The sequence below is a fragment of the Chenopodium album genome, chromosome 21, assembly GCF_948465745.1.
Source record: "Chenopodium album chromosome 21, dcCheAlbu1.1, whole genome shotgun sequence".
Taxonomy (NCBI): domain Eukaryota; kingdom Viridiplantae; phylum Streptophyta; class Magnoliopsida; order Caryophyllales; family Amaranthaceae; genus Chenopodium; species Chenopodium album.
Genome location: NC_137854.1, coordinates 7,926,565 through 7,936,007, shown reverse-complemented (window position 1 = coordinate 7,936,007; position 9,443 = coordinate 7,926,565). Strand labels below are relative to the sequence as shown.

Genomic DNA, 9,443 nt, shown 5'->3' with positions numbered 1-9,443 from the left:
CTTTTTTTAAAAAAATATTTAAAATAAAAGTTTTTAGACTCTTTAGAGCAAGCAACTTTTCCTAGATAATCAGACAAACCCCTCACTCTTAATTCTTAAACAAAGATTTTTCTTATTTCTTCAATTATTTTAATAATTTTATTCAATTAAACAAATTCACCCCTCTTTATTAAGATAAAATCCCTCATTTCCTTGCCATCTCTCTCACTCTAACCCTCTTCTTTATCTCTCCTCTCCCCCTCTTTCCCCAGCAAAAAAAATTCCATCTTCTTTTAATCACTCAAAACAATTTTTAGTTCACAGATTAACAAATCCCAAATTCTTTAAAAAAAAAAAGAAACTAATGATGGAATTCGAGGAAGAGCACGAAGAGGAAGAGGAGGAGGAAGAAGAAGAATCAGAAATGGCGATAACTCCAACTTCATTCAAGAAACAACACCACCCAACAGCCGCCGTTAGATACAGAGAATGCCTGAAAAATCACGCTATTGGAATCGGCGGTCACGCCGTAGATGGTTGTGGCGAGTTTCTCCCTGCTGGCGCTGATGGCAGCATCGATGCGTTCCGGTGCGCAGCGTGTAGCTGCCACCGGAACTTCCACCGTAAAGAACTCAGTAACGCACTCGTACCTCAACAGCTTACGATGTACGCTCCTCGGCCTCATCATCATCATCATCAGCAGCAGCAGCATCTTCAACAACAGCACTCTCATCAGGTATACCAAATTTACCCTTATGGTCGTAATTCAGGTGGGTACCTCCACGTGTCAGGTGGGCAACGCCCGTTGGCGTTGCCGTCTCCGACATCGGGTGGTCCCCACAACAACAACCACCACCAGGAGGAGAGTGGTGGTGGTGGTGGAGATCAAGTGGGTGGTGGGAATGGGAATGTAACGACACGTGTCGGCGGAGGGGGTACAATGATGGATATAAGTGGGGGGAGTACGATGTTGTCGGGAGGGAGTAATACTACTAGTTCGGGGAAGAAGAGGTTTAGGACTAAGTTTACACCTGAACAAAAGGATAAGATGTTGGAATTAGCTGAGCGACTTGGTTGGAGAATTCAAAAGCAAGATGAAGAATTAGTGCATCAATTTTGCAATGAAACTGGGATTAAACGTCATGTTCTTAAGGTTTGGATGCATAATAACAAACTTACTCTTGGTAAGAAAACCCTAATTACTACTCCCCCTCCTCCTTAATCTTAACAACCCTTATTATTATCTTTGCTATCTTCCTTGCTGCTGTTGTTGTTACTCAAGCAAGGCGAGGCCGGGCTTTGTATGAGAAAGCCCGGCCTCGCTAGCTCTTGTTCTAGTGGTGTATGATTTTATGATCACTCATTTCCTGAAACAAAAGGGATCGGAGTAGGAATTTAAGTTAATTAGTTGTTCTAGGTGCTAGCTAGTTGGTAATGTAGCTAGGTCTGTATTGTGTAATATTTTGTTGTGTTTTTTTTTAATGAAGTAGTAGTGATCTAATCTTTGTTCTTAAACATTAAGATTTCCATTTTAATTAGTGTATGTGATGGTTGATCATTATCTTGTACTTGAATTCTTCATGAATGTATGTAATTTGCATTAAACAAGCTTACATTATTATTTTTCTTTAATGACGTACTAATAATAATTGTTTGGTACTTATATAACATGGATGATGACCATGTAATTGCAATGTCGTTGTCCAAGTTTTTTTTCCTTCGAAATCATGTTTGATTCCATGAATATAAATCTCTCTTATTTCTATTCAACAATAGGTAGTGACTATATATAGTAGTACTACTATAACTAAGGTATTTATTGCCTCTATTTGTTAGTTCTTTCCATGGGTGTGTAGTGTTGTAGTGTACGTTCTATCAGTTATTACAATGGTACTCTTTTGCTGAATCCTGGAATTTGGTTTCATAATTCAGCATTTTACATTTACTATTAGTCAAGTACTGGGGGAGGGGGGGCTGGTTGTTTCATAAACCCGAGGATCCGCAATGTTTTGCTGATCATAACCACCACAAGTCTCTAAAGTATCCGTTGAATGTTTGATATACGACCACAAGACTACACCGTATAATTACAAGTGTCAAAATAATTAGTTACCAATTCAAACACCTTTGGTCACATCGAAATTTAAGTTTCGACTGTTTTATTGATCTTCGAGATCACCCAGGATTTACTCTCATTAATTAAGTTTTCGGCCGTTGAACCATTTGAATTACCATCACAAGAATGCACCATATTGTTACAAGTGTTTGAATAATTAGCTCCCCCCTACCCCCCACCACTTCTCACACACACACACACACACACACACACAATGACACAATGTACCATCAAAAATGTGAAATTGAATTGTTTTGTTAATCATAGAGATCAACTAGGATTTACTCTCCCGTTAAGGTTCCTACGAGTCGTTTGACTCTCCACTACAAGAATTAATTAACACACTCCATAATTATTACAATTATCGTTGTAATTAGCTACCATATAGGCATATACATAAAATGCACCACCCGAAATATGTAATTGGACTGTTTTACTGATCATTGAGATCAACTAAGATTTACCCTTAACTAGTGTTGGGTGAAATGTCTAAATTACAATTAATGCTGCTGTCACTGAAACTATTTTTTTTTTTTTTATTATTTATTATTATTATTATTATTATTTAGCTTCCTATAATCCTATGTCATGGATTTCACTCATTTTTTTTAAAATTTTGGTAACTACTCATGGCAGTTATTTCTTCATATTTTTCATGTATATACACTAAGATTATAGATAAAAATAATAAAAATGTTCCAAACAAAATAATGCAAGATTTTAGTGGTGCTATGATTGAGCCAGCAGCTCTCTTCTGAGAATACCTGGGGAATGCAAGTTAAGTGTTTCAATGGCCTTATTGACATTGTCAGCTACTATACTGTTTTCCTTCTTTTTCTAAAAAAAATAAATAAATAAATAAATATAATAATTGGTCATACAATATTATTCATATAATACTAGATAACATTAGTTTATTCATATGTTTCTGTTACATTTCTCTTGGGAAAGAGGAGCTGTTTTAAGCTGCAACCAACAAGCAACATTTTTATATATTCACCACTAATCCAAATGTACGTACTGTTTTTTTGTTCATCTTCGAGAAGGTCGATAGATCCGAAGCTTTAATTTTTTAACATAATGCTTCTACTCGAAATCTCGTGTTTAAACAATACATGTCGGCAATTAATAAGCGTAAACCCCAGCTAGGGGTAGAACTAATGACCAAAAGACTTGAGATTGAATCCTGTCTATATACCTAGTTGGCGCGTTGCTGTAATAAACGGAGGAAAAACGCATGAGTGCTACGGAACAAGAGGTGTGTCACCCAGACACCAACATTTATAAAAATCCAAACAGCAATCCATCAACTTGAATAAAGATTCACTTTTCTTTCATACATAAATTCCCAGCAACAAAAACATCTATCTATATCATTCATAATAATTCTGGCAGCTTTACCTATCTTTGCCGTTGCCTTGTTAAATTCGACAATTTATGTTTCACATATTTCAAATAATAGATAGTTCAATTCTATTTTTGTTTTTTCTCTTTTGTTGCTAATATGGATTTTTATGTTTAAATTTTTAATTTTTTTTGAATTTTTTTGGCTGTTTCACAAATTTCAATTAAAGCTGCATATTGCATGTTATTGAACAAGTGGTCCTGACAATTGTTGTCATGATTTTTGCTTAAGACTTTGGAAGGGTCATTTATTAAAGGATGGTCCTTTTTTGTGCAATTTTTTTCCAGTCCAAGGTATACAAATAAGGCTAATTCTCAGGGAGTTTATTTATGTTACTCGTATTAATAGACTAATAGTGTCATGACCTTCTACCTAAATCAAACTAAAACCACGTCCGACTAGCAAAAAATAATTAATAACCCCGTCATCCCATTCTTGAACAAGTTTGGCGTCTAAACAACTAACAGGATTGGATATACGTAACCTTATTATTGTAACTTAGCTAATCATGGTATCTAAATTGAACCGTTATTTGATCTCGTATGGGGCTTATGCCTTACTTCATTCGCACTTTCGCAGTAGTTTTTGGCAAGGATCATTGCAGTTCATTCAAGATTTCGGGCTAAATTAATGGACAAGAATTTAGCTATGGTAAAATCTAACGAAAACGGAATGAAGTTCATATGACATGTTATCTTATCTACTAGCAAGCTACCAAGCTAGTAATCTAATTGAATGTTTGGCCATTAAATAGATCACATGTAACTTATTATATTATCTCTAGCAGTACTTTATTTTCATGACGTTTTCTCTGTGACTTCTATTATCAATAATTGTACTCAAAACATTGTAAGCCATTTCAAATTTTCAATGTGTTTCAATTTGTGGTTTATGTTCTTCGTTTGACTTTTGAGGGTTGATACGCATTACACATATCTCATTATCTTCGCACGGACATTTTTAGTTAATCTATGGTCGATGTAGGTTATAGCCAAGGGTATATTTTAAATGGCCGAAACATAAATACTTTGTACAACGATGATCTTATTAAAGAGTGAAAGAACCATTTTCCCGTACATCTTGTTTTTTTTTTAACTTAAGCAGCTGATTAGCTCGAATTGTCCAAATTTCACGGTTTTAGCATATATATGATTGCCTTTTATTATGTTTTATGTGTGAATTGTACCTATACATGAATTATTGGCCTCTCAGAAATTTAGATAGCCAAGATAGGGGGAATTCTTGATAGTTAAGGCATCTATTTCATTCTCAAATGCTAAATTTAGACTATTGTCCTTTTCATTTTTAATTAACATGGATCTATCTAAAAGATGAAAGGCTTAAAAAAAAATTTAATTTGAAAGTACTACTTTGTCACTTACCAACATTTGCATAATTGCAAGTGTAAATGCGTTAAGCATTATGTATCGTACATTCACAAGTACTAATATTATTAATTAAGCAAATAGAATTTGGATATTGATGAAATTAAAGGGTATAATTAAAAAATTGTTAGTACCATCCAATTCGTAGGTTATCAAAAGAATATTAGTAATTGATTGTGTTAGGCAATGCTTAATGTTTCAATTCCAACGAACAACAACCTTATATTGTAAGAACTTATTACAACTTTTATTCTTCGAAGTCATTACATTAAAGCTTGCTAACCATAAACAGTATTGTAATTGCTGGATTTGAAGTAATTCTACTGGTAATACTCCTCCCTCCCTTATTAATTTAACCACTTCACTTTTTAAGATTCAACTTGATGAAAATTAATATTGCAAATTTAAAGTTGTAATCAGCACACAATACAAAGCTACATACTCTGTATATCATTATATTTTAATATTATACATTTCATAGATCCAAGTAATGTACGTGAACTATCATAGATCCAATTAGCTTGATTAATGTAAATACTTTTATACCGGTATAAGATGCACCAAAGGTTATCATTCAAATTAAATGAGCAATTATCAACCTAGCTTCAAACATTATAGTGAGCAAAAATTATTCTTATATGCACCGTGTGTTAGAGGACCAATTCAACCAAAAGCTTAAACTGATGGTTGAGGTTCATGAATATGTTTTATACTCTATCACTCCCCCTCACATGAAAGGCCCTTTGGGCTTGAAATGTGGATGCAACACAGGCCCACTCATACCTGGTGCGAATTAATTCCACTTTGAAGGAGGGGTGGATGAGATTCAAACCTGTGACCTTTGTGTCACGCTGGCTCTGATACCATGTTAGAGGACCAATTCAACCAAAACCTTAAACTGATGGTTGAGGCCCATAAATATGTTTTATACTCTATTACCGTGTACCCGAATGTGTATAACAATATTGGGGTTTGTGTAGTTGGAAGACGTCTGAGTCCTCTCGGCACTCAAGCCAGCTCCCAAGCACAATACAATTGCCCTGGTTATCATACTCCGTAAGATCAAATTAAATTAAGTTAGAGGACATTCAACATGTTCAACCAATCACCCTAGCCTTTTCTCAACCCATACTTGTTAAGACAATTCTGCTGCGTGCTTACGTTGAATTCACAGCTAAGCAATTGTCTTTTAGTATAAATCACTTCACATATTTGGACGATGCACCTAGCGTTGTGCTAAATTCAACTTATAATTATAGTAACTAGTTTTTGGTCCCGGGCGATGCCCCGTATTATTACATGGGATTGAACATTAATATACGCTGTAATGTATGATTTAGTTTTCTTGTAACTAAATTTGCATGTGTTCATATTGTCATTTGTTACCTATTAATATTTTGTATTCAATACATTACATAAAAAATCACTTAGCTTGGTGGTAAGATACCATGTTCTAAATTAGAGGTTGTGGGTTCAATTCTTGTGGAGAGTATTTTTTTTTATTTTGATGAGTGCATAACATGGAATGAAAAACAAATGGAAGGGAAGCACGTGGCGTAATGAATGGTTGAGTAGGTGACGTGGCGTAGTGATGAGGGTTTACGTGACACGTGGACGTCCTTAGAAACGCCTTTTAATATATTAGTATAGATAGATTAGTATAGATGGTAGTGTATATATATCCCATTAATGATTTTTTATTATTAATTATTACTTCTTCCCTTTCCTTTTGTTTTACTTATTCCGTATTTGAAATACTCAAAGATTCTACGAAGTACATCCGTACATAAAAAAAATACAACACTCTATTAATATACGAAATGTATTACAAAAGAAAAAATATAATCATCAATAACTATATACTCCCTCCGTCCCTAAATTACATTCCTCCTTTCTATTTTTGGTATTCCAAAATTACGTTCCTCCTTTCTATTTTTGGTAAGTTTTTTTAGTAAATCAGCTCTCTTTTTCTGTTTTATATTTAGTGCTTTCTCACTCATCCTTACCTAATCTCACTCATAATCCTTGGGCCAAATTACAATGAATATGATTTGGTTAAAAAATTTTAATTAGGAGCATGTGATTCGTCCTTTTTTTTGCAAAGGATTGATGACTTGTCATGAGTAATAACTAATCTATCTTTGTACTTCCCATTGCATTATCTAATTATTGTTATTTGTCTTATTCTTCCCTCCTTAATTCCCGTGTAAATTTCCAAAGAGGAATGTAATTTAGGGACGGATGGAGTACTAAACGACACACCTGACACATGTTAAAATCCGGTGTGACCTTATTATTTTTTTATTAATTAATTACAAGTTATTTTTTAAAAAAAATTATTTTTGTTAACTATATAAATGAGCAATAATAGTATTTACTATTTTTTTGTTGATACACAATTAATTACGAAATAATAAGAAAATATATAATTTTTTTTCAAGAAGATGTAATTTTGGTGAAATATTTTTTAAGATGATCTTGATCAAATTCCCATGTTACTTCAATTTTGTTCAAGATATTTAACAATTTTTATATTTTATGCTATAAAAAGACAATATGGGGTAACTAAAATAACCGTGCAGGACCTTACCTAATGTATGAATATAATTGAGTTGTTTTAGTGTGTATTCATAGTTATTTTTTTAAACGTTAAAGAGAAGAACCATCACCGAATCTCAACCCTCACATTTTTTTGGTACGATATTTGCGGGTCAAACGCTTTGAGAGTGAGGGGAGAAGGGTAAGGGATCCTTACTTTTAAAGTGTCTCTAGTGGTGATTGAACCATCAACCTCAATATTAAAAGCTATAATCTTTCCCACTAGACCAAACTTAACTTGGTGTGTACTTATAGTTTGTTGAATATATGTGTGTATTGAAAATATGCAAAAGGTGGAGTAGACAAGAACATGTTTGGACAAATAAAGATACTATAAATAATAATAAAAAGAGATAATTGTAAATAAAGGATCATGTAAATCTCCAAACTCCATCACAAAAAACATAATCGGAAAAAACTTTCCATTTAATTCAACTATGAAAATATGCAAAAGATGGAGTAGACAAGAACAACATACTACCGAGTATTTCTTTTTGCAATGAAATTTAATTAATTAAGGGTATTCATTGTTTCAATTAAAAAAAAATAAAAAAATAGAAAAAAAAATAAAGAACTCACTAAAACCATGAAATTTAATTAGTTAAATTAAAGATACGGAGTATTTCTTTTTGCAATGGTCACACTAGAGTTTAACCCCCTAAAAGAGGAAATACTTGGCGTACAAATAAAAGTAAAGATTTTCACCAATATAACCAAACAATAATAAAAGTGAACCATATTGTATGAGTAAATAAAGCAAATGCATTAATATGAAGTATGAACCCTCCAACTATCACACGTACCCCCTTCATCCACGGGTTAAAAAAAGAGGGAAAAAGGGCTAAAATTAGGTGAAAGAATACAAATTAAGAGTCAAAGATAGAAATTACATTACATGTGATAATTATAACAAAAAATCAGGACTTACTGCAAGTTTTTCTGTTACCAAGTTTGTTCATCAGTACTAATTCATATCTGATTCTGTAAAATCAGTGTATTGTAATGTTATAAATTAAATAAGGGATCTTAGAATTTGGTCAAGAAAATTTGTTAAGCTTGGGTTTGATTCAAAGATTGGGATTGCCGAACATTACTACATTTACGGCTTTTATTACGTGTCGTTTAAAGTTATGCATACGAATTCGTTTTGTTTTGGGATTGAAGAACATTACTACTACATTACGGATTTTATTACGTGTGTCATTTAAGTTTATGCATACCGATTCGTTTCGTTTTGACTTTCTTTTGTGTCGAGACCTTGTCTAACACTTTTTAATAAAATTAAATTGTTTTTACCAACTGTTATGAACTTATTATGATGCATATGTAATTGTACATGTCATGATTTAATTAATGATCTTCAAGTAGTAAACATGATGCATGTACATGAGTTAATTTTCCTATATAAAAAAAGTTTTAGAGATTTGTAAAATACTTCATGTATTTTTTTTTTTTTTTTTTTTTTTGTTACAATGGTAAGAAAAAAGAAAACATTAGGAAACCCTCCTCAAGAGGGGAATTCCTAATGCGTAGGAAGATAGGATGGGAAATAAAGAAGAATTATTACAAGGAACTATATCCATACTATCACTAACTAAATGACCAACATTTGCTATCCAGTTCGCTGTTTGATTTTCCTCTCGAAAGATGTGACGAATGCTCCAGTTATCGAAATTGCTAAGAAGTAAACAAATGTCTTGAATAATATGATCAATTTGCCATGGTGTTGACCAGATGTCATTAACGGAGTTGATTACTAAAAGATTATCACCTTCAATTATGATATTTTTGATCCCACGCTCAAGAGCTATAAGAATGCCTTTATGAAGAGCCATGGCCTCTGTTATGAAAACCTTGGTGGTGCCGACTACTGCCGAGGTTAAAAGCGCGAGCTCCTAAAACGGCCCCACTACTGTCTTTAATGAGAATCCCTGCTGCTGCTGACTTGTTGATAAGGCTT

General features: G+C 33.3%; 1 pseudogene; it reads left to right on the top strand.

Moving 5' to 3' along the window:
* The first annotated feature begins 207 nt into the window (after nucleotides 1-207).
* LOC145602109 (zinc-finger homeodomain protein 2 pseudogene) lies at nucleotides 208-1,494 on the top strand (annotated as a pseudogene).
* The last annotated feature ends 7,949 nt before the right edge of the window (nucleotides 1,495-9,443 follow it).